General features: G+C 34.1%; 1 protein-coding gene across 1 annotated transcript in view; it reads right to left on the reverse strand.

The window, feature by feature from the left end:
• Window positions 1-25,731, reverse strand: part of VTA1 (vesicle trafficking 1) — a 726,169-nt gene extending 700,438 nt beyond the window's left edge. Inside the window, exon 1 of the mRNA XM_050787412.1 lies at window positions 25,722-25,731. The gene's annotated coding sequence lies outside the window, so the exon portion shown is untranslated. The remainder of the gene's footprint in view (window positions 1-25,721) is intronic.
• Between the last annotated feature and the right edge of the window lie 557 nt (window positions 25,732-26,288).

A 26,288-nucleotide genomic window follows, 5' to 3' on the forward strand; every position in this document is an offset into this window, starting at 1 on the left:
CACTGGGAGGTGTCATGGTAGGACCTGTGGAGAGTCAATATTTCAACCTCATTTAGCAGCAATGACAGTAACCTTCACTGCTGTAGTATCAGCGGAGGCCACATGAAGAGTAATAATGAGGCAGTCCTTGTTCATCAACCAAAGTGGCATTAGTGAAGGCCAAGTGAAAAGCATGAGCTCTGATCTCAAAACCAACAATAATAGCAAGGTGCCATTTTTCCTAGAGGCAACTGTCAACAGAAGCCAAATGGAAAACCTAGACTTATTTCCTCACCTGTCTGTAAGGAGGTCGCATTACCCTTCCCTAGCTGGACCAGACAAAGAAAGACTGCTAAAGTTCAAGGTTTAAGTAGGATCCAGGGTCTCACATCATATTACTCAAAATGTTCAGGTTTTAATAAAAAATCTTTCATTATTCTAAGAAACAAGAAGACTTCTAATTACTAAAAAAATGACAATTAATAGAAGCTGAAGCTTAGGTAAAATAGTAGAATTATCTCAAAAGGATTCAATAGCAGTCATCATAAAAATGTTTCTGTGAATAATTATGAACATTCTTCAAATAAATGAAAAAAAAACAGAAGAATCAAATGAGAAGCATAACACTGAAAAAAATATAATAACTTAAATTTTTAAAAACTCACTGAGTGGGCTCAACAGCAGAATGCAGAAAACAAAAGTGAGTCAGTGAACTTGATGCTAAAACAATAGAAATCATACAATGAGAATGACATTGGAAGCAAAACTATGAGTAAACACAGTAAGCTTTTCTTCTTTTCTTGAGTTTCCTAAATTATATTTGGCAGATGAAGCAAAAATCATAAAAAGTGTCAAATGAATCTGAAGTAAAAATATGAGTAAATACAGTAAGTTTTCTTTCTCTTGAGTTTTCTAAATTATATTTAGCAGATGAAGCAAAAACCATAAAATATGTCTAATATGGTTCTAAATGTACATAGGGGACATTTTTACACAATTCTATTATAAGTGGCAGAGGTTAAGGGCATGTAATGGGAGATAAGGTTTCTGTATATCATGTGAACTGGAAATATGGTGAAAACAGAAGACTGTGATAAGTCATGCATAGATAATATAATACCTACAGCAATCACCATAAAAGTTATATAAAAAGATACATTAAAATACTTTGGTAATTTAAAACAAAATTCTGAGGCATGTTTGATTAACTCATAGAAAGGTTAAAAAAAGCAGTGAAATGAAAACAAAGGGAACAAAGAAAAAATATATACCAATATAGGTCATATTCTGACCTTGAGACATCTCCAACAAATTTAAAAGAATTGAAATCCTACTAAATTGTTATCTGATCACAATTCAACCAAATTATAAATCAATAACAGAAAAATTACCAAAAGCCTCCAAATACCTGGAAAGGCACTCTGAAATTATTCATAGGCAAAGTGGAAGTCTCAAGGCAAATAAAACATACATCGAATTGAATACAAATGAAAATATAACATATCAAGATTTCTTGGGCACAGCTAAAGAAGTGCTCTAATAGAATTTATACCATTAAATGCTTACTTTAGAAAAGAGAAGAAGCCTTAAAAACAATATTCTCAGTTTCTACCTCAAGAAATTAGAGAAAACAGAGCAAAAATCAACCCAAAGAAGGGAGCAGGAATGAAACAATAAACACTGATACTCACGAAGTTTAAACAAAGAAAAATAGAGAAAATTAATAAGCAATCAAACAAACAAAACCTTGGTTATTTGAAATGGTTGATGTAATTGTCAAATCTATAGTAAGAGAGAGAAAGAAAAAGAGAAGGCAGAAGTCACTAATATTAAAAAGAAAACAGTGGATATAACTGCAGAACACGAAGGCATCAAATGAAATAGTAAGGGATTATTAAGAAAAACTCTAAAACCATAAATTTTACAACTGAGGTGAAATGGACAAAATTGAAAAAAGTAGAAAAAGACAACTCACCCAATATAAAACAAGTCATTTAAATGGTTCTATAACTATTAAAATAACTTTAATTCATAATTTCAAACTTCACATAAACAAAATTATCAGGCCCAAGTGATTTTACTGAAGAATTATACCAATCACTAAAAGAAGAATTAATACCAATACTCTATCATCTCTTCCAAAACATGTAAGAAGAAAGAGTTTATCAAACTCATTTTATGAAACTGGTATCATCCCAATATCAAAACCGGGTAAAAGTAGTATTAAAAACTCCAATACCAACATCTCTTATGAATAGCAATACAAAAAATTTTGACAAAATATAATCAAATACAATTGAGCTATATGTTTTTGTTCCAGACATGCAAGACTAGCTTGATATTTAAAAATAAAAAAAAATCTACAATATCAATTAGCCAAGCAAGAACAATCATGTGATATATCACTTAATGCAGAAAACACATAAGGCAAAATTCAATACCTATTTGTGTTAAAAATTTCACAAATCCAGGAATGGAAGATAATTTTCTAAACTTAGTAAGGAGCACCCATACAAAATCTCAAGTAATTTAATACTTAATAGCAAAAGAACTAATGCTTTCTCCCTAAGACTGTCCAAAAGGCAAGGCTTTCTACTCTAACTTCTGTTATTCAAAAAGCAGTACTGGAATTTCTAGGTAGTTCAATAAAGAAGGAAAATTAACAGTACATACATGGAGAAGGAAGAAATAAAAGTGTCCTTATTTCCAGATGATTTAAAGTTCCATGTAAAAAAGTCCAAGAAATCTAAAAAAGACACCTAGAATTAATAAGTGATTTTATGAAGATCTCAGTATACAAAATCAAAATTAAGAATCAATTGTACTTCTATACACTATCAACAAGCATGTAGAAATTGAAATTTAAAATAATACAATACTATCTACAGTGTTAAAAAGGAAAAAAGGTATATATTTAACAAAATACATATAGGACTTGTATTCTGAAGGCTACAAAATATTGATGAAATAAGTCAGAGAATATCTAAATAAATAGACACACCCTGCTCATAGGTTAGAAGACTCCACCAGTAAAGATGTCAATTCTCTTCAACTTGATATACAAGTCCAAGTAATTCCTGTAAAAATACTGGCATGAATTTTTTATAGTTATAGATGAGTTACTCTGAAATTTATATGGAAAGGTAAATGAACTGGAATAGCTAAAGTAATTATAAGAAAAGAAGAAGAAATTAGGAGAATTCTATTTACCTGATTTCAAGGTTTATGATATAGAGGAAGTAATCATGACTGAAGTATTGGTGGAAAAATAGTCACATAGGTAAATAGAGCAATAGAATGCCTACAAATAGCCCCACACAAGTCTGGCCAACTGCCATTTGCAAAAGTGTGAAAAAGTTCAATTTTGGAAGAATAGTTTTGTTAACAAATGGTGTTGGAGCAATTGTATATCCATAAGAACGAAAATGAACCTTGCTCTAAACCTCACACTTTACATAAAATTTAACTCAAATAGATCATATATTTTAATGTAAAATGTAAACTATGAGGTCTTTTAAAGATAACAGAGAACAAAATATCATTGGGACCTAGGGTTTGTTGAAGAGCTGTTAGGCATAAAACCAAATCCACCATCCATCAGAGGAAAAACTGAAAAATTGGATTTCATGAAAATTAAAGATGCACTATGAATGACCCTGTTAAGATGATGAAAGGATAAGTTACAGACTAGGAGAAAATATTTGCAAACAACTTAATCCAGCAGAGGACCAGTATCTAGAAGATGTAAAGAACTCTCAACATTCAACAGTAAAGCAAATGAAACAATCTGGCTGGAAATGGGCCAAAGACATGAAGAGATGCTTCAGTGAAAAGGGTATGTGTTTGTCAAATAAGCACATGAAAATATGTTTGACACCTGTTATTAGAGAAGTGCAAAGTAAGACAAATTATCACTACATGCTTATTAGAGCATCTAAAATAAAGCATAGTAAAAATTCCTCACCCTGGAGAACATCGGGAGAGACTAAGTCTCTCATACATATTTAGTGGGAAGGTAGTGTTACAGTCAATCTGGGGGGAAAAAATGACAATCTCTAAGAACACTAAATTTGCGATTACAGTGTCATCTAACAATTCCAATTCCAGATGTTTATCTCAAATATGTGAAAATATATGTTCACATAGAATCCCATGGATAAATGCTTACAGCAGTTTCATTTATTTTTTTGTTTGTTTGAGATAGGGTTTCTCTCTGCTTACTCTTGCCCAGGCTGGAGTGCCGTGGTACAATCTTGGCTCACTGTAGTCTTAACCTCCTGGGCACAGGTGATACTCCCACCTTAGCTTTTTGAGTACTTAGGACTTCAGGTGTGCGCCACCATGCCTAGTTAATATTTTATATTTTGTAGAGATGGTTTCTCACTACATTGCCTAGGCAGGTCTTTAACTTAAGCAATCCTCCTGCCTCAGCCTCCCAAGGTACTGGGATTACAGACATGAGACACCACAACTAACAAACAGTTTTATTTGTAATAGCTCAAAACTAGGAACAATGTAAATGTCCTTCAGTGGGGGAAAGGTTAAAATATTGTACATCCATACCATTAAATACTATTCTGCAATAAAAAAAGAATGAATCTATGAAAGAACTGGGATGAATCTTAAGGACATTACACTGTGTGAAAAAAGGCTCAAAAGATTACATATTTTATTATTCCATCTATATATATAAAACTGTAAAAATGTTCAAATTGTAGAGATAGAGAAAAAATTAGTGATTGCCAGGGATTTAGTATAATGGGGAAAGTGTGCCTTTAAATGAATAGCATAAAAGAGGCCTTTCTGTGATATAATTTTTCAGTATCTTGATTGTAGTGGTGATTACACAAATCTACACACATTGACAGGGAACTATATACGCACGTTATACCAATGTCAGTTATCTGGCTTTGATACTGTGCTGTAATAATATACAATATAACCACAGAGGAAACCGAGTGAAGAATACGTAGGACCTCTGCACTGTGTTTAGTACTTTCTATGAATCAATAATTATTTCAAAATAAAACATTTAAAAAAGAGTGAAGATTTGGAGTCATATGACACTTTTTGACTCAAGGAATTATTTTTAATTCTGTAAGTGGAGATGTAGTAGAAAGAAACAATTATCCAGAGTTTTATTCATATTCTACTTCGTTCAATAACATTGGAATTACTTAGCAATGGCAGGGATGACACTTTGAACTTTTCTTTCATTGTGACTCTGTACTCAAAGAACCTTGGTGTGCACAAGCCAGAAAATCTAACAACTGTCCTATCACCGTCTAGGGGCTGCTAAGCATCCCTTCTCCTAGGCTATTAACTTACACGCGTTTCTAACATATACACATGGGAAGGAAAGAAAATCTATACCAGAACAGAAGTAGATGATGGCAGTGATCCACTAATATCAAACAAGTGTTTTTATTATGCATTAAAAAGCGCTGTAAGCAATTATGGAAAGCAAGTCATAGTAAGTGTTTCAAATTTGTATATCCGTTCAGAGAATCACAAAGCAAGACAGCCGATATGAAATGAAGCTGTGTCTCTCCTGAGGGAAACAGAATCAATGCAATACATGAGAAAAAGTGTGTCATTGTTTTCTGGTTTTTTAAATATATATTTATTTAAGCATTGACTTTGGAACTTGGGCCGAGGTTTTGAATTTCTGCTCCACCATACTTTTTTCTCTCAATTCTCTGAAATTAGAAATTCAAATGCTTACTGTGAAAATTAATTGTAATTTCTAACAATCCTATATTGACACTGCTGCAAAAATAGGTGATAATCCAGTTTAGTGGGTTTTCTATTTTTAAGTTGTAAAACAACAAAAATTGTATGTGTATACTACCTTTGAAAAATACTAAAACACACAAAAAGTAATTATAAACTTCATAATACTTTATTTTTAATGGTTGGTAGTAGTAGAATGTCTTCTTGGAGCCATTCGGTGTAACTCCTAGAAGTAACCACAACTGAACATTTTGTGTTACGTATGTTGTTTCACATTTTACAGGAATATGTGATTTCAAATAAAAGAGTTACTAGAATTCTGTTTAAAAATACCCATTAATGGTAGTCCTTAATACAGATTCTTCAAAAGTTATGCTACTATTCCCATGAAGACTCACTCTAAAATTTATAATATTTGAGTAAGATTAATAATACATATGTATAATCTTGTATTTGAAATAAACATTCTTATCAATTTTTATCATATAGATATGAATTGATACATGCTTTTTAAATTTATATTTTGTGCAGTTAATAATAACTTACCCCTTTCCTAGTGTGCATATATCTACCTATTTGATTTCAATGGCTATATAATTTTTAATAATAGATATAGCAAATTTTATTTAACAATTCTTCTTTTGATGGGCATTCAGCTTCTTTGTAAGTCATGCTAATAGGGTTTAATAAACATTCTAATACATTACTATCACAGAATCCTTAGGGTGTCATGTTTTTGGTTGGAAATCTCTGTGGCCAGTGTTGCCTTTGCCCAGGTTTTGCTTGGGCCCGCTGGGCTCATTCCACTCACTCAGCCCAGCAGGAACACTCGGCTCATGCTACTGGCCTGTATCCCACACCTGCCAAGGGCAAGCCAAGTGTAGAGTGGCAAGGGTTGTGTGAGTGAGCACGGGGTCCAGACACTGCACACAGCCAGGTGTGCTGGCTGTGGTGAGGCAGACACCTTCAGGTGTCTGTTCCTGCAAGGCTGCTGCTAGAGCAGGCATATGGCAAGCTGCTTCCACTGTGGGTACTGGAGAACATGGTGGCACAAGGAACCTTGCAGATGCCACACACCATAGAGCCCCAAAGAGAGTACCACAGCTCTGGCTTGGGGAGCTTTTACATTTAACCTCCCTGAAGGGCCACAGCTCTTCTTTCCTTCTCACTTCTCTCCTTCTTGTCACCTACAACATGGCAAGTGAAGGTGGGGGGCGGGAGGTGTTCAACCCTGTTTGTGTTACAGTGCTTTCATTCCTGCCATTCAGCGCGTCCCAAGTTCTTGTTCCATGTCCAGGAAGAATGAGGTATGCGGAGAACTGGAGGGTGAAAAAGGCAGAAAGGAGCTTAACTGAGCAACAAAACAGCTCTTAGGACACCTGAAGTGGGTAGATACTATCTGCAGACCACAGGTTGTCCCAACTAGTGTCCAGCTCTCAGCAGAGAGGAGATCCATGGGCAGTTCCTTTCCACAGGCAAGTCGTCCTGAAAAGTTGAGGAGATCTCAAGTGAGTAACTCCTTCCTGCAGCTGGTAGTATCAAAGTCTGGGTGATTCTGGCTGAGTCCAGGGTTTTTACGGGCTCTGAAGGGAAGAAATGCCTACTGATTGGTCCATGGGCAGCCATGGGCCAACCTGGAAAAAGCACTATAAGTTCTCACTCCAGGCTGTGGATTCCACCCAGAACTGGAAGCCTGCCCCCCAGGCTTCAGGCTGTCCTTGGCTTGAAGGTGGGTTTTCACTGGGGACCTGCCCCTTTCTGCCCAGGAACCTGTCTGCCTCACACCATCAACATGCCTTCCACGGTGCCCAGGCTGTTCCTGCTGAGAGGTTCCTATAGGTCCAGGTTGAGCTGCCCTCAGCACCCCTCACCAGCCTCCCTTTTGTGCTCGTTAGCACCCAAAGTCTGGAGGGGCCTCAGGCAGCAGGGGGCTTGTGTGTCAGCACTGCCCTGGGTACACACGCACAACCTGCCAGGTTGCAACAGCGCCCAGGCTTGGCTACAACTTTGCTCCACAATCGGAGCTGACTCCAGGGTTGGGAGAAGCTAGGGAGTGGGAGCAAGCACTTCTCAGCCTGCATGGAGAGGGAGGGCTTCCTGGGCTCTAAAAAGCACAGGGATGCCCAAGTCTGGAGCCACGGCTAGGTTGCTGTAGTTGTGCCCAGAAGGACAAGTCTCTTGCCCCACTGACTCGTAAGTGGGTGAGGCTCCTGCCTGTTCCTAGCCCCCACCAGCTCCCTGAGTGCACAGCCCTGGCCTTGTCTCCCCCGCTGTAGGTGGCATCTTCACAGCAGCCACTCCAGAATGGTCGCTGCTGCCATCATTACCACCACAAATACAGTGTGGCTGAGTCTTCAAACATTATTTTGAATTTTCTATCTATTAAATTAGCATGAAAATTATTTCCACATATTTTAGCATGAAAATTATTTCCACATATTCTAGATCTCACAAAACATGCTATCCATGTGCCATGCTTTAGAAATGATTTTAAAAATAAAGTTACAAAAGAGAAAAAATACATGTCATTAATAGATTGAAGACCGCCTGTAATAATAATTCTTTTAAAGGAATTAAGGAATTAACTTGTTTCACGTTAAATGAACAACAAACCAGAAACTAAATTAATTTAGCAATGTCTTGGTGAACAATGAATGGAAGAATACATTCCTAATACTTATAAATAAATTTGTCTCTCATCAAAAATTCATATCATATTGAGTATCAAATCCAGGAGTCATTTTCATTTAACAGAAGAATGCCATTGTTATCTTTTATTATTGGATGTTGATGCAAATGTGATAAAGCAGATAATCCAGATATAAATAATGGAAATAAATTAGCCAATATAGTCTCATTTTCAGATGGTATTTTTATAGCAAAGCAAATGGTATCAGCTAAGAAACAGTAAAAATTCTATCATTTTTGGTTATGGAAGATAGTAACTTAATGGTTTACAGTGCAATGACCATAACAACTTAGAAAATATAATAAAATTAATCATTTATAAGAATTATTGGGATTTAAGTGGTATAATATGTAACACCACTCTTTTCTTCACCTGAGTTTCTAATCAGATGTAAAACAAATGCATGAAATAGAGATAAAGATAACAACCATCTTTATCACTGATAAGCAGATGTTAAACAATGTACTGAATCTGCGGGAAATTAGCTTTCTTAATACTGAACCCGAAAATTAAGTAGACTTAAAACCTATAATAGTGCTGAATCTATGCAGGCCTCCTGTAAAACATATAGTGTGGAGGACCGTGGCAAAACATGACATCTTCATGGCAGATTTATTCCCAAGAAGCAGTGAGGTCTAGGATGATTGCACAAGATTTCTTCTTACAAAATTATTAGTCTGATTAAATTACTCTTCCTCAAGTAAGCTTAAGGAATACAGAGAGTAAATAAGTAAAATACTAGTAGATCCTCTTCCACTTGGAAGTAAACATTAGAAAGTGGGGTAGAAGCAATCCAGATCAATAATAAACAAGTGTAAGAACACAACCAATGCAGTTGTATAGGTTACATATGAAGATAACTAAGAAGGCTGAGAGGAAAAATAAATGATTGAATTAAATGTTGAGAGTTACCTAGTGTTTTTACAGGGAAAACAATTATTTTAAAGATATTGCATCTCCACAAGTGTATAATAGGACATTGCATTGCATTCCGTTAGGTCTGTTGCATGTCTGATTTATTCAGCCATCACAGAAGAATTACTTTTCTGCCTCTTCTGGTACCGGCGACTTTTCTGCCTCTTCTGGAATTGGCTGCGAAGAACTTCAAATCTGGCTCTGGTTCAGCACCCAAGATATGAAATATAATCGTAAGGCATTTTTGTAACATGTTCTTCAATTTTGAATTATTTTATCATTCAGATTTGGAAGTTGCAGGAAATAGTATATGTTAATAGAAGTATCACCATTTAAAAATATGTGCATATACATTTATCTCCCTCTACCTTACTGTAATATACATATATTATACATACACATATATTATACATATAAAATATATATTATATATACATATATAATGTTCCATACATATATACATATATGTGTGTGTATATATATCAATACTTACATATATATATCAATACATACATATATATATAATGCTCAATTCCACATTTCACTTGAATGATTAGAGTCTCATATTTGAGTATAGGAAGCCAATTAGGGTTATACTAATCAATGAAGAGAGTGTTTTTTGAAAGTTAAAATTCTTGACCGAAAGTTCGAGATAACTATAACTTCAGCTCATCAAAACCTTTAAAAATACTGAGAAATAAATGCATCTGATTCCATTAGAGCCTTACTTCATTGACTGAGTGTGGAAGAGAAGGCAATCAATGCTAAGATCCTTACCACAGTCGTGGGAGTTCTTGAGTATTCTGCATCCAACTTGGGAAATATATCTAATTAAAGAAAGTTTGCTTTAATGATTTGCCTTAGGATCACAATTAGTAGAGACCTCTAGGGACTGTGGTTTCTACTTAGGATCCTTCAATTTGACTATACTGTTACATCATATTGGAAATTAATGAAAGCTTAATGAAAAAGATATATTGCCTACCTTACTGAATCAGTTCCTTTCAAAACTACATTTTCCTTCTTTAATGTTTAAGTGTACATCTCCATTTTAAAAGGAAAAGTTTACAAATACTTCTATTTGTGGATGTACTATGCCTTTTTCATTTTAATTTATGACAGATGGCAGCTGTCTTTAATGGCTGATGTAAAGATAAATGATTGCCTAGAGGTTCATTTTTATTCAAAAAATTTTGACAGCCAACTATGCAGGTTGATTTTTCATATGAGAGGGACATCAGAACACTGATTCTAACTCATGTTTCTAAAAGTAATGTATTTTATATAGTAGGAATTTATAGGCTAATAGAATAAAAACCCTGTGATGATAACCTTATAAAATTACTCCTGGTGGGCCCCACCTGCTGGTATTCAAACCCTTTGCAATCTACTCTCTATGAGCGTGGACTGCATCTACTGACTTGCTTCTAACAAATAGAATAATGGCAAAAGAGATGGGATGTCACTTCCAAGATTAGGTTATTAAAGACTGACTTCTGTCTTGTCTGAATTCACACTGGATTTTCTCAGATTGTCCACATGGAAGTAGCCCACTTGGCAAAGGACTGAGGGTGTCCCCCAGGTAATGACCACTGAGGAACTTAGGTCCTTTAACAGCCCACAAATAACTGATTCTTACCTACAACCACATGAATGAGTGAGCTTTGAAATCAGATCATTCTCCTGTTGAGCCTTAAGATGACTCCAGCCCTACTGGACAAATTGATTGTAGCTTTGGGGGCTACCTGAGAAAGAGGAACAAGAAAAGCTGAGCCTGGATTTATGAGCCACATAATCTGTGAAAAATAAATGCTGCTTAAACTATTATGCTTTTGAGTAATCTGTTAGGCAGCAATAGACAACAAACACAAATATACATGTCTATAGTGTTTAAAATAGATGACATTGCTCCATAGAAAAACCAGCAACGAAGTAAAATGATATTATTACCAAAAATTCCTCACAATTCTTTGAGTTCAAGCAGCATCTTATAATATATGTTGGTGCTATTATAACAAAATACCACAAATGGAGTAGCTTAAACAATTTGTTTTTCTCATTTCTAGAGGTTGGCAGTCCAAGATAAAGGTGCTAGCAGGGCAGGATTCTTGGGGGGAATCCTTTTCCTAGTTTACTGACAATTGTCTTTCTGCTGTGTTCTCTCTTGGAGTAAAGAGAGCAAGCTAGGTTCCTGGCCTCTTTTTATAGGGTCTTTTCCATACTCACGACCTAATTCCTTCCAAAAGCTCCATCTCCAAATCCCATCACATTTAGATTAGGGTTCTAACATGTGAAAGTTGTCATAAACAAAATGAAGTCACTCATGTTAAGAACAAAACAAAAGGAAAGAAAACCCTGAAAAATGGAGCCAGGGAAAGCTATGAAGAGAGGGTTCTCATGCTTATATGCCTGATAACAAAATTACCACAAAGGACTGCAAATACCACAAGCCAGCACAACTGTCATTGCGACTTTACATAAAAAATTCTTTTGTGAAGACATTGGCTCAGCAACTGTCTGTCTAATCATGAAATGGCATCATTCATGTTATTGATCCTTGCAGCCAAAGATAATCATTTCAAAACACACAATCCTCTTATTTTTCCTTTAACCCCTAATCTTCCTTTACCTCCCTAAATCTGCACATACTTTACTATGGCACATATATTCCCATTGTGACGCCCCATTACAAAATAAGTATCCTTTTCTTGTAGAGATCCTCTCTCTGTTTGATATTTAGATTGACAAACATGAACATTGGCAAAGCAAAAACATTTAGTCCATTGCAAGCAGCCAAAATAAATATCAAATATATTAAATTTTAACTTATTAGGCTTACATATAGTATAACTCACATAGTTTATGTAGTATCTATGTATGCATGGTATACACACACACACACACACACACACAGACACTGTCTTCAAAACTTTTGCCTTACAATATTCTTAACATAGGGTAGTGTTATGTCTTCTAACATTGTGTTCTGTTTTGTCTTGGTTTCTGTTGCGTGTTTTAAATCTTTTGCCTTTACATATATGTACTTTAGAATTGTCTGTCAATATCTATAAAATATATCCCTGAGATTTTTATTATACTGATTTGCTAGATCAAGTTAGCAAAATGTAATATTTTAACAATATTTAGTCTTACAATCCATGAACACTGAGTATCTCTTCATTATTTAGATCTACATTGAGTTCCTTCATCGGAGTTTATAATTTTCTGCCTGTAGATCTTACACATATTTTGTTAGACTTACATCAGAGTATTTTTTGTGGTATTTTACATGCTATTATGTTTCAATTTAATTTCAAATATCAAATCTTAATTACTGGCAATGTAAAATTGGCTTTGTTATATTAACTTTGTATTCTATAATCTTGTTACATTCACTTAAAGTCCAGAACCAGATTTTTTCTGTTCTTTGTTTAATATTCATGTTATTTACCGATAAAAACAGTTTTATTTCTTCTACTCCATCTGTATAGCTTTCATTTGGTTTAGCTTTATTTCACTACCATTGACCTCCAGAACGATATTGTATACAAGTGGTAAGAGACGTTGTTTTAAATCTTAAAGAAAAAACAGTTTCTCACCATTAAATATGATGACAGCTATAAGTTTTTGTGGTTGCCCTTTATGAAGTTGAGGAAGTTCTCCTGTATTCCTAGTTTGATAAGAGATTTTATAAAGAATAGGTGTATTTTGTCACATACTTTTTCATCATCTATTTACATGATCATCTGATTTTTCTTTTTTAGCCTGTGATGTGATGGATTACATTAATTGATTTTTTGAGTGTTGAACCAACCTGCATACATGGAATAAATCCCACTTGGTCATAGTATATAATTCTTTTCTATATATGAATGGATTCAATTTGCAAATATTCTGGAGAATTTTTCTATCTATGTTCACATGAGACATACTGGTTCACAGTTTTTATTTCTTATAATTTTTTATCTGGTTTTATTATAAATGCGATACTGTCCTTATAGAATACGTTTTCAAATGTTCCCTCTTCTACATGTTTTGCAACAGATTAGGGAGAGCTGGTATTATTTCTTCCTTTAATGTTGGTTATAATGTACTAATGAAACCATCTGGACTGATGCTATTTATCTATTTATTCATTCATTCATTTATCCATTCATATTTATTACTGTTGCCGATATTTTCTTTTGAAGACTATTAATTATTAATTCAATTTCTTTTTTATAGATAGACCTATTCTGATTATCTACTTCTCCTTGTGAATTTTGACTTGGTACCTCTCAAAGAATAGTCCCATTTCATCTACTTTATTAATTTTGTAGGCAAGAAATTGTTCAGTGCTTTTCTTTAGCATTCTTTTAGTATCTGTGGGATTACTAGTGATGACCTCTCTTTCATTTCTGATATGTATACATTTGTGTGTTTCCTCTTATATTAGTCTGCTCAGGCTGCTATAATAAAATATCATGGACTGGGTGGCTTAACTGAAATTTATTTTCTCACAATTCTGGAGTCTGGAAGTTCAAAATAAAGTGTCAATAGAATTTGCTTCTTGTGAGGCCTCTCTTCCTGAATTGCACATAACTGCCGTATTGCTGTATTTTTCTTCTGTGCACCTGCAGAGAGAGAGGCAAGAGCTAGAGAGAGAGACAGAGAGAGAGAGAGAGAGAGAGAGAGAGAGAGAGAGAGAGATCTGGTATTTCTGCCTTTTCTTACAACGACACAAGTCCTATAATGATTAGGGCCCCACCTTTCTGATCTTATTTAACTTTAATTACATTTTTAAAGGCTCTGTTTCCAAATAGAGTCACATTGGTGGTTTGGACTTCAACATGTGAATCTGGAGGGGGCACACCATTTTTTAAATTAACCTTATTAAAAATGTAATTTACCAGTCATTTTGATATTTTTAAAAAACGAACTTTTTTGGTTTTGTTGGTTTTGTCTATTGATTTACTTTTTAAAAATTCATTAATTTATTTTCTAATTTTTATTGGCTTCTTGTTTTAGAATAAATTTCTTCTTCCTTCTCTAATTTACTAAGGGGAATGGTAAGATTATTGATTTTAGATCTTTCTTCCTTTCTAATATCTACATTCAATGCTAAAAATTTCCCTGTTAGTAATGCCTCCAATGCAGGATAAATTCACACATATCTTAACCTTAAATGTAAATGGACTAAATTCTAAAAGACACAGACTGCAAACTGGATAAAGAGTCAAGACCCATCAGTCTGCTGTTTCAGGAGACCCATCTCACACGCAGAGACATAAGATTTACCAAGCAAATGGAGAACAAAAAAAAGCGGGGGTTGAATACTAGTCTCTGATAAAACAGACTTTAAACCATCAAAGTTCAAAAGAGACAAAGAAGGCCATTACATAATGGTAAAGGGATCAATTCAACAGGAAGAGCTAACTATCCTAAATATATATTTACAAAGAGACTTAGACTCCCATACAATAATAATTTACCCCCCAAATGATTTTATTCTTCTTTCATACGAGAATTCATGTAATTGGAAGTAAGCATCAGCAAATGTACAACAAACTGTGTCTCAGGCCACAGTGCAATCAAACTAGAACTCAGGACTAAGAAACTCAATCAAAACCGCTCAACTACATGGAAACTGAACAACCTGCTCCTAAGTGACTACTGGGTACATAACGAAATGAAGGCAGAAATAAAGATGTTCTTTTAGACACATTTAAAGCAGTGTGTAGAGGGAAATTTATAGCACTAAATGCCCACAAGAGAAAGCAGGAAAGATCTAAAATTGACACTCTAACATTTTGTCAATGAATCCAGGAGATAATGACAGACCTCTAGCAAGACTAATAAAGAAGAAAAGAGAGAAGAATCAAATAGACGCAGTAAAAAAATGAAAATCTTCCACAGAAAGAAGTTGAATATTCTAATAGCCTACCAACCAAAAAAAGTAGGTACAAGGAGGAGTTGGTTTCTCCCTTTTCAACATCATCCTGATACCAAAGCCTGCCAGAGACACAACAAAAAAAGAGAATTTTAGACCATCATTTTTATAGATTTGAACCAAAGACAAGAACCTCATGATTACCTCAATAGATGCAGAAAAGGCTTTTGACAAAATTCAACAGCCCTTCATGCTAAAGAAAATAAATTTCGGTTAAAAATAATTTACAAACCCACAGCCAATATCATTTGGGCAAAAACTGGAAAAATTTCCTTTGAAAACTGGCACAAGACAGGGAACACCACTCCTATTCAACATAGTGTTGGAAGTTCTGGCTAGGGCAATTAGGCAAGAGCAAGAAATTGTTTTAGGAAACAGTCAAATTGTCCCTTTTAGAAGTGAAAACCCCATTGTCTCAGCCCAAAAAAGCTAGAGGGAAAAGCAACTTCAGCACAGGCAGGATTGTCTAGATTGGAAACAGGACAAATAAGAGTTCTAACATTTCAACATTTTCTAGCTTTCTTTTCATTATTGATTTCTAGGTTAATTCTGTTGTGATCTGAGACAGCATTTTCCATGACTCCTGCCTTAGTCCATTCAGGCTACTGTAACAAAATATTATAGACTGGATGATTTATAACCAACAAACATTTATTTCTTACAATTCTGGAGGCTGTGAAGTCCAAGACCAAGGCACTGGCCACCGATTGTATGTCTGATGAGGGCCCGTTCCTCATAAAGGGAGCCTTCCTCCTGCATCTTCATGTGTAGGCAAGGCAAGGAGTCTTTCTTGGGCCTTTTTATGAAGTCCCTAATCCCACTGATGAAGGTTCAGCGCTCATGATCTAATAACTTGCCAAAGGCCCCACTTCTAATAATATCATCTTGGTTTTAGGATTTCAGTAGATGAATTGTGGGTGAACACAAACATTCACACCATAGCAACTTCTTTTCTTTTAAATTTAAGGTGTGTTTTATAGCACAAGATATAATCTATCTTGGTAAAAGCTTCATGGGATCTTCAAAAAAATACATATTCAGTTGCTGTTGGATGAATTATTCTACAAATGCCAATTAGATCATGTGGATTGATAGTCCTGTTCAGGTCAACTATATCCTTACTGATTTTTGCCTGCTTGAACTATCAATTACTAAAATTGAAGTGTTAAAGTATCAAATAAGAGTGAATTTTTCTACTTTTTTCTTGGAATACTGTTTCTGTCTCATTTATTTTGACAATCTCTTATTAGGTCATACACATTTAGTGTTGCTATGTCTTTTTGGAAAATTGACTTGTAAAAATTCTGTAATGACCCTATTTGTCACTGATAATCTTCTTTATCATGCAATTAATATACCTACTTCCCATTTCTTCTGATACTGTTAGCATGGGTCTATTCTCCTTCTTCCAGAGGGAAGACCATGAAAAGACACAGTGAAAAGAAGGCCATGTGCTAGCCAATGAGAAAGACCTCAGAGGAAACCAACTCTGCCCACAACTTGATCTTGGACTTTTAGACTCCACAACTGTGATAAAGTAAATTTTTATTGTTTAAGCCACCCAGCCTTTGATATTTGTTATATCAGCCTTAGCAAAGTAATACATCCAATATGATTATTTTAAATATTGTAGACCTTTTAAAATATACATTAAAAATAATAACCAAATTTAAAATTATTAGTAATATTAATCTCTAGTTTTAATAATATTTTTATTTGCAACCTGTTAAAACATTATTGTATCCAACTTTTGAAACTTTATTTTGGTTTACTTTTAATTTACCATAGTACAAGTCATTTATCACAGCCCAAATATTTTTTAAATAAAACACAAGATGTACAATTTTTCTGTATTTCTTTTCAAAAAATAACTTTCTGTCAAATTCTTAAATAAAATATATATTGTGTCTAAAATCATTTAAAATGATAATGAAGTTACTCCCATTTTATGATGTTTATTGTTCACCCTGATTTAGCTAAGAATAATTATGAGCTTTTCTGCTCATGTCTTATCATTTAAAGATTATATGAGAATTTATACACTAATAGGAATTTTCATCGGTCTACATATTAAGATCTATCTTTAGTGCAGGAAAAACGTTATTTTACAGGGTTGCTCATACATCACAGTATTTGTTCCAAGAGGCTTTTTTTCACATAGTCTTTCATTTACTCTTGAATTTGAGATTTTTGCATAACTGACTTAGGCTGTTAGTGCTCTATGATTCCAATATTTGCCTAATCTTGTTTTGGTGATAATTATTCAAACTTTTCTCCCATTTGTAATCTGTTTTTGTTGCCTCTTTATTCTGTCAATAGCCTCATTTGCCTTTTTTACCTACTTTCATTGAAGTATCATCTGAATGCCAAATATTTCTAATTTTTCAAATCTCATCATTATATTATTTTTAATATAAAAGACGTATTTTGATCCTCTAAGCCCTGTTCTCACTTTCGTTCTGCTTTACAAGGGTTTTTATGAGTGTTCTACTCTGTCTTTATAGATATTCAATTACATGTGGTGAGTTTTTTTAATTGGGTCCACTAGACAGGCAAAATATATTTTTAATTTTTATTTTTTTGAGTTTTAGATTTAGGGGGTACACGTGCAAGTTTGTTACACAGATATACTGCATGATGGTGAGGTTTGAGCTTCTAGTATACCCATCACCCAAATAGTAAACATTGTACCCATGGGTAATTTTTTAACCCTCTTCCCTCCTCCCTTCTTTAGGAGTCCCCAGTGGCCATAATTTCCATCTTTATGTTCACAAATACCAATTGTTTAGTTTTTCACTTATAAGTGAGCATACATGGCATTTGGTTTTCCATTTTTGAGTTATTTCACTTAAGATAATGGCCCCCAGCTTTACCCATGTTGCTGGAAAAAGCATGATTTCATTCCTTTTTTATGGCTGCATAGTATCCTATGATATCTATATACCACATCCACTTTAACCAATCAACTGTTGATGGACAGTTAGGTTGATTCCATGAGATTGATTCCATAAAGTTGTCATGATTCCCTGACAATTAGGTTGATTCCACTTTGCTATTGTAAATAGTGTTGCAATAAATATATGAGTATAGGAGTCTTTTTTATATAATGATTAATTTTCCTTTGGCTACATGCCCAGTAGTGGGACTGCTGGGTCAAATGGTAGTTCTGTTTTTCATTCTTTAAGAAATCTCCATATTGTTTCCTATAGAGGTTGTACTAATTTTCATTTCTACCAAGAGTGCACAACGGTTCCCTTTTCCCTGCATCCATGACAATATTTGTTGTTTGGGGACTTTGTAGTAATAGCCATTCTGATGGGTGTAAGATGATATCTCAATGTGGTTTTAATTTGAATTTCTCTGATGATTAGTGATGTTGAACATTTTTTCATATGTTTGTTGGTTACTTGCATGTCTTTTTCTTCTTCTTCTTTTTTTAAGAGACAAGGTCAGCTGGGTATGGTGGCTCATGCCCATATTTCCAGCACTTTGGGAAGCTGAAGTGTGTAGATAGCTTGAGCCCAGGAATCTGAAACCAGGCTGGGCAACATTGCAAAACCCCATCTCTACAAAAAAATACAAAAGGTAGCCAGGCATAGTGGCATGTGCCTATCGTCCAGGCTACTTGGGAGGATAAGGCAGGAGGATTGCTTAAACCCAGGGGTTTGAGGCTGCAGTGAGACAAAATTGCACCACTGCACTCCAGCCTGGACAGCAGACCAAGACCCAGTCTCCCTTCTCTTTCTCGCTCTCTTTTTGAGACAAGGTCTCATCCTGCTGTCCAGGCTGGATTGCAGTGGTGCAATCTAGGCTCACTGCAGCCTCAATCTCCTGGGTTTAAGCGATCCTACCCCCTCATTCTCCTGAGTATATGGGACTGTAGCTGCACGCCACTATGCCCAGCTAAATCTAAAATTTTTCTAGAGAAGAGGTCTTGCTCTTTTGGCCAGGCTGATCTCAAACTCCTGGCCTCAAGTGATCCTATTGCCTTGGCCTCCCAAAGTGCTGGGATTACAACCATGAGCTACCACATCCAGTCATATGCTTTCTTTCAAGAATGGGATTTATTTTTGCTTGTTGATTTGATTGAGTTCATTATAGTTTCTGTATATTCGTCTTTTGTTAGAGAAATAAGTTGCAAATATTTTCCGCCATTCTGCAAGTTGTCTCTTTAGGCTGCTGATTATTTCTTTTGCTGTGCAGAAGATTTTTATTTTAATTAAGTCCTATTGTCTATTTTTTGTTTTGTTACATTTAGTTTTGGGGTCTTAGGCAGAAATTACTTGTCTAAGCCAACGTCCAGAAGAGTTTTTCCTAGGTTTTCTTCTAGGACTTTTATAGTTTCAGGTGTTGCCTTTAGATCTTTAATCCATCTTGAGTTAATTTTTGAGTGGTGAGAAATAGGTATCAGTTTCATTCTCGACAGACAACATTTTAAGTTAGAAAGTCCCTTAAAAAATGGCCAGGGAGAACTGACAAACCAGATTCTATCCAAAACAAGGTCACTATATTGTGAAGTGACTATTATTTATGTCACACAAGGAGTCATAAATCTGACAGTTGTTTAGTTGGGAGAAGAAAGGAGATGTTGAAAAGATGTAGATGTCTGAATACTGTCAGGGCTGTAATTAGGAAAAATGATATTTTTGACATGGATGTAGCAAAGTGTAGATTGCAGATTTAATTTCAATCTATATAAAAACTGTGTTACAAAAAGATCCAATGTTCATTGATTTAAATTCCTGAGGGAATTAGTTCTCTATTATAGGTATTCAAATATAGCCAAAATGACCTATTGCCAAAGGGCCTTTTGAAAGAGATTTCTAAGTTTTGTGGATATTTGGTTAGATGTTTTTCCCTAGCACAAGATTTCATATAAAGGCAAAAGGAAACAGTAAGCAAAATTTGGTTTTGTAATTTATACTGGCTTACTATTTGAAAAGAGAGGCTTTCAAAATTTTATTTTCCTTTATTAAAAAACCCACATTTCCAAAATGCTAGAGTTTAATCCTAATGATGCAGTTGATGAATGCAAATTGGATTCTAAAGTGATTATTCTTTGCGGTCCAATAATCATAAACAGCTTTAACAACTTTCCTTTTGCTCTAGATCAAAGTGAAATATATTTAAGTCAGTTATTTAGAAAAGGCAAGCATAAAGAACAGATGTAAAGGAAAGTAATGTTGAAAAACATTGAAATTTTAGTTATTAAACTGAGGCAGAGCTTTTCACCTGGGCAAAATTTCAGAATGTGTACAAAAACCTAATACTTTTTGTACTGAAAAGTAGCTTTCAGAATATTTATAAAAAGTATTAACTATGCTTTTCCTTGTTTTTAAATCATCTCATTCTAGGATATAATTTTAAAATTGCTACTTGAATTTCTAAGTAAATCTAATAAGTATGTTTTCCCTTTCTTTAAAGTATAATATTGCCACTAATTTTCCAGGATAAGAAGTCAAATGTTTATTGTAATAACTGATTTAAAGGAAATAATATTTATACATGTTGATTAATAAATTATTAAGAAAATGTAGTTAAACCCTGTGCACTGTTCTTCCTTCAATTTAGAAAGTATTCAAATAGGGTATCTCATTTGGGTTTACCCTGTGAGATATTATTCTAGATGCTTCAGAATGACGTTCCTTTTAAGCCAATATCACAAGTCATTTAGCTATTCTAATGAATAAAGAGAAGCTTCCCTCCTTGCTCTAATTTCTACATGTATATGATTTCAAAAATGTCATGGTCGATACTCTCATTACCCTAGCCATGCCTGCTTATAATGAAAGCTGCCCACACAATTTTCCACTAAAGATTATAAAACTTTGATTAGATTGACTTTGAATCTACATCATTCACTTTTGTGGGTAATTAAGGTTACAATTGAACATATGTATGGTATTTTCACTTAGCTTTGAAATACGTACATTTGTGTCCTTTTTAATTTCTTTTCAGCCCTTCATTAAAGAGTGAATTAAATTTACAGTGATAGTACAAATGCAAATATAAAAATATGATTCAATTTGACTAGATGTAGTTTCATATGTTTTCAAGTAAAACTATTATGCATGTTTTATTAGTTACTAAAGTTATTTTGACACAAAGCATACAGAGGGAGAACATTTGAGATTCACTTGTGCATTTATTCCAGGGCCACTTATCCATGAGTCTCAATCTTGTACCAAAGAAAATGCTTGTGTTTGAAGCATACAAGACACTTAACAAATATTATTATTTATGAATATTTATGTCTATTATTTTTTATCGATAAAGCAAAATGACAAAAATAAGTCCCCTAATCAGCAAATTAAATGTCATAAACTCCATATACTAATAATCTGCTTTTTTTTCATAGAAGAGTCTTACAAGTAATCAATTACAAGTTACATGCTATTAATGAAGAAGTTATTTAATAAATTTCAATGACAAGTGTTAGTGTACTCAGGAGTTCAGAAGGAGTATAAATTCTAACAAGGATATATAGTAAAGGTCTTAAAAGAGGTGTCTGTTATTTGCAGACACATAACATCCCTGAGGAGTGGAATCTGATATGGTTGGTCATAAGAATTTGACCTCATTGGTTGGGAGGTGGAGGGTGTTGTAAAGAGTCCTATATATTTCTAGAGCTACAGATAGTTTCACTAATGAACTCTTTAATTTAACAAATAATGTATATCAAGCCGTTTTGAAGGTCACCATGCTATTCTAAATTCTGTATTTCTAAATACAGAAACATGTCTAAGAAGTTGTAAAATATATCTGTGAAAAATACTTTAAAATATTTGCATAAGATGAAGTATGCTTCCTTACCTATTAAATTTTCATGTGTGAAATATGTCATTTTTCAACAATGCTAGGAGTGGCAGATGTATTTATTTTATCTCCTGAATTTGTAAAATATTCTGTCTCCTTTCTTCTTTACTTGGTATTCCAGAAAAGAGGTAACTCTTATAAATGTATGTCAATAATGCAAGTAGCCAGAAGGTAAAGTAGGTGATTTGTATTTACTATTATCCCCTAGTTCTTAGGCTACAAACTTATGTTGGCTTTGAGAAGTTCCACTAATAATCAGGGTGTCATACTAACTAAATAAGCCAGAAAATATCATTTTAAATGATATTTTATGTTTTGAAGTGTGGGCACTTGAAGTATATCCCCTAAACAAATTTAATTGTTGCTTCAAGAACCCTGCATGTAATATCATTTTAATATATACTTTCAATATCTATCAAATTTCACATTATTTTACATTATTCCTTTGATAAATGTGTTCTTTCTTTTTAACACCTATGTTGAGTATAATTTATGTGCCATTAAATTTAACCATGTAAAGTGTGAACATCAATGGTTTTAATAAATGTATACAGTCAGGAATTCATCACCAAAAAACAGTTTTATAATAATATCACCCCCAAATTTATCCATGCCTATTGGCAGTCAATTGCTGCTCTCAGACCTATCCCCACGGACTTGTAGTCTTGTGTGTGTGTGTTTGTGAGTGTATATGTGTCTGCATGCTACATTGTTCCTTTTCTAGAAAAGTTACATAAATGGATTCATACAGCATGTAATCTTTTGTGTCTGGCTTATTTTTCTGAACATTATGTTATTAGAGAGTCATCCCTGTTTTTGTGTGTATTGATACTTAGTTTAAAATTACCTGTGAGGGCTAGGTGCAATAGCTCACACCTGTAATCCCAGCATTTTGGGAGGCTAAGGCAGGAAGATTGCTTGAATCCAGGAGTTTGAGTCCAGCCTGGGTAATATGGTGAAACCAGTCTGGTGAATGCCTGTAGTTCCAGCTACTCGGGAGGTTGAGACAGGAGGATTCCTTGAGCTGGGAGGAGGAAGTTGCAGTGAGCAGAAATATTGCCACTGCACTACAACCTGGGCAGAAGAATGAGACCCTGTCTCAAATAAATAAATAAATGAATAACTTGTGAGTACATGCATATATCCTATGTTACTATTCACTAGTTAAAACATATTGTTTATTACTAGTTAAGGCTATTATGAATACTGTTGCTATGATATTCACATATATGTCTTTTTGTAGACATATGTTTTAATTTTTTTGATATATTCTTTGGAAACAAATTATTGGATCCTATGATAAATGTATGCTTTGCTTTAAACAAGCAGAAACACACATATGCACACTGCCAAACTACTTTATAAATGCCAGTATATTTTCTAAAGTTTCAGGACCAATTTACATTTCCAATAGGAATGCTTCGAAGTCCAATTTTTCTGTATCCTCTCTGATACCTCGTAAAATTAGTGCTCTTTATTTTCATTATTTTAGTGGTCATTCAATGGTTTTAATTTCCATTTCCTCAATCACTAATGTTTTTGAGCATCTTTTAATGTGCTTATGTGGCCTTTAAGCATCTTCTTTGGTTATGTGTCTATTTCTCTGCTATTTACTTGTTTGTATTATCATTATTTTGTAAGAATTATTTTTATTTTTTTCAATACAAGTACTATATGATATTTATATTTTGAAAACATTTTTCATTCAGGATGTGAATATTCATTTTCTTAATGGTCTCCTATGAAGTTCACGCATTTTTAATTTTGACAAAGTACAATTTATCAAAATCTTCCTTTTCTGTTTCCAACTTTTGTGCTTAAGAAAGCTTTGCTTTAAGCAAAATTTTTCTATGTTTTGTTCTAGAAGTTTTATATCTTTAAATATTATAAAGATATTTACTATATTTAAAGATATATAAACAATAGCCCTGTAATAAAGATATTTGTTATATTTAAAGATATATTAACAATAACCCTATATTTAAGGCTATTGTTTTTCATTATTATATTTAGGGCTATTATTTATTATAAGTGAATGTGAATTATTAAATAAGTGAACAAAAGTCTCTGAAAAAAATCTGAAGGAAAGAGACTTTATTCCTGTAAACAGTTTTCAAATCGGGAAGATGCAGTCTTCAGTGTAAAACAAAGGTTCATTCCAGAGAACAAAGAGAGGGTTAGGAGTTTACAGGAGAAGTTCCTTTTCAAGTTCTCAATCAGGTCTGTTTATGCAAATGAAAGCTTGAAACACTTACTTTTGATTGGTTGGTACAGCTGAGTTCTGATTGGTTGTTATAGCTGAGCCTTGATGACTGGACCAGGTGACCTCTTATTGGTTGTTTTCCATGCTGGAATCAGAAGTCTCCATCACATGTTTCGAACTGGGGAATGATAGAGGGTATTTCTGGAAGTTTATTTTGACACCTAAAACAGCAACCGATTTGGCTTGATTGTGGAAAGGGAGGTCTTGTGATAGTTTTACACCTTTCTGAAAACACAGAGTCCAGTGACTGCTCCTTCACCCAGCCATGACCATTTGTTTCTGGTTTAACTTCCAGCAGCTCAGTTTGTCGTGGGGAATCCATTTTGTCTGTCAGCCAGGAGCATACTTTACCATGTATAGTGTTGTAACAGTCTTATTTGTTTGTTTTTTGCATTTGTATAACCAACTGTTCCACCATAGTTATTAAAAATGTCATACTTTTTCTATTACATTTTCTTGGCATCTTTTTGGAAAATCAATTGTCCATATGTGTTTTGGTAAACATCTGAACCTTTACTATGTTTTATTTATCTATATGGTTCTCCTTATGCTAATACTGCAGCCTTGTTTGCCACAGAGTCCCAAAGTATCATATTATGTTTTAAAATCATGTAGTATAAGTCTGCATCCCACTGTTTCAAAATTGTTTAGCTACTGTATATAGATAGATATAAATAACATACATATAAAATAATAAAATTTGTTTTTCAATGTCTAGATAAAATCCAGGATTTTAATATTAAATATTTAAAATTTATACATCAATTCAGGGAGAACTGCCTTCTTAACAACATTAAGTATTCCAGTACATGAAAAGGACATGTCTATTTGTTTAGATGTTTCTTACTTTCTCTTAGCAATGTTTTGTAGCTTTTAATATACAGTACATGCACAGCACATCTTTCACTAACTTTTTTCTTTGTAAATAGAATATTTATAAAATTTCCTTTTTGAATTGTTTGATAATAGTATATACAGACATAATTGTTTGCATATTAATTTGTATTCCTTGCCTTTACTAAATTTACTAATTTCAGTGGCGCTTTTATAGACTAATTAGAGTTTTCCACATACACCATGATATTCTCTGTGAATAAAGACAGTTTTGCCTTCTCTTTTCCAACTGCATGATTTTTATTTCTTCTCTTAGATTATTATTTTTAGAGGGGAGCACAGCCTCCATTCCAATGGTGATTAGCAGTGTGAGGGTAAATTTCCTTGCCTCGTCCCAAATCTGAGCTTTTTAGTAGTTGCCCCAAAGTTTACAATATATATATTTAATTTATCATAATCTATTTCAGTTAGTATTGATTTACATTGGCTAAAATATAGCAATTCTAATCAACACAGCTCCATTTCCTTGTCCTTTTTTCCTGCTAGTCTCTCTCTCTCTCTCTCCCCCCCTCTGTGTGTGTGTGTGTGTGTGTGTGTGTGTGTGTGTGTATGTGTAGTTTTTGCTTTAAATAGTCATATGGTTTTTAATCAATCAACAGAGAAAGAAAACATGTCAATATTTTATAATTACCCTGGTATTTACTATTTCTAATTTTCTTCATTTCCTCCTGTCCAGATGAGTTACAGTCTAGCACCATTTTTTTTCAGCTTGGAGAGCTTTCTTTCGTATTTCTTGTAGGACAGCTCTCTTAGACATAACATTCTCTGTTTTTTCTTTTTATCATTATTTTAAAATCTAGAACTGTCTTTGTTTTATCTTTCTTTATTAAAGTTAATTTTGTTGAATGCATATTCTTTTTTTTTTTTTTTTTTTTTTTTTTTTGAGACGGAGTCTTGCTCTGTTGCCCAGGCTGGAGTGCAGTGGCCGGATCTCAGCTCACTGCAAGCTCCGCCTCCCGGGTTTACGCCATTCTCCTGCCTCAGCCTCCCGAGTAGCTGGGACTACAGGCGCCCGCCACTGCACCCGGCTATAGTTTTTTGTATTTTTTTTTTTTTTTTTAGTAGAGACG

This window comes from Macaca thibetana, chromosome 4, assembly GCF_024542745.1.
Source record: "Macaca thibetana thibetana isolate TM-01 chromosome 4, ASM2454274v1, whole genome shotgun sequence".
Lineage (NCBI taxonomy): Eukaryota > Metazoa > Chordata > Mammalia > Primates > Cercopithecidae > Macaca > Macaca thibetana.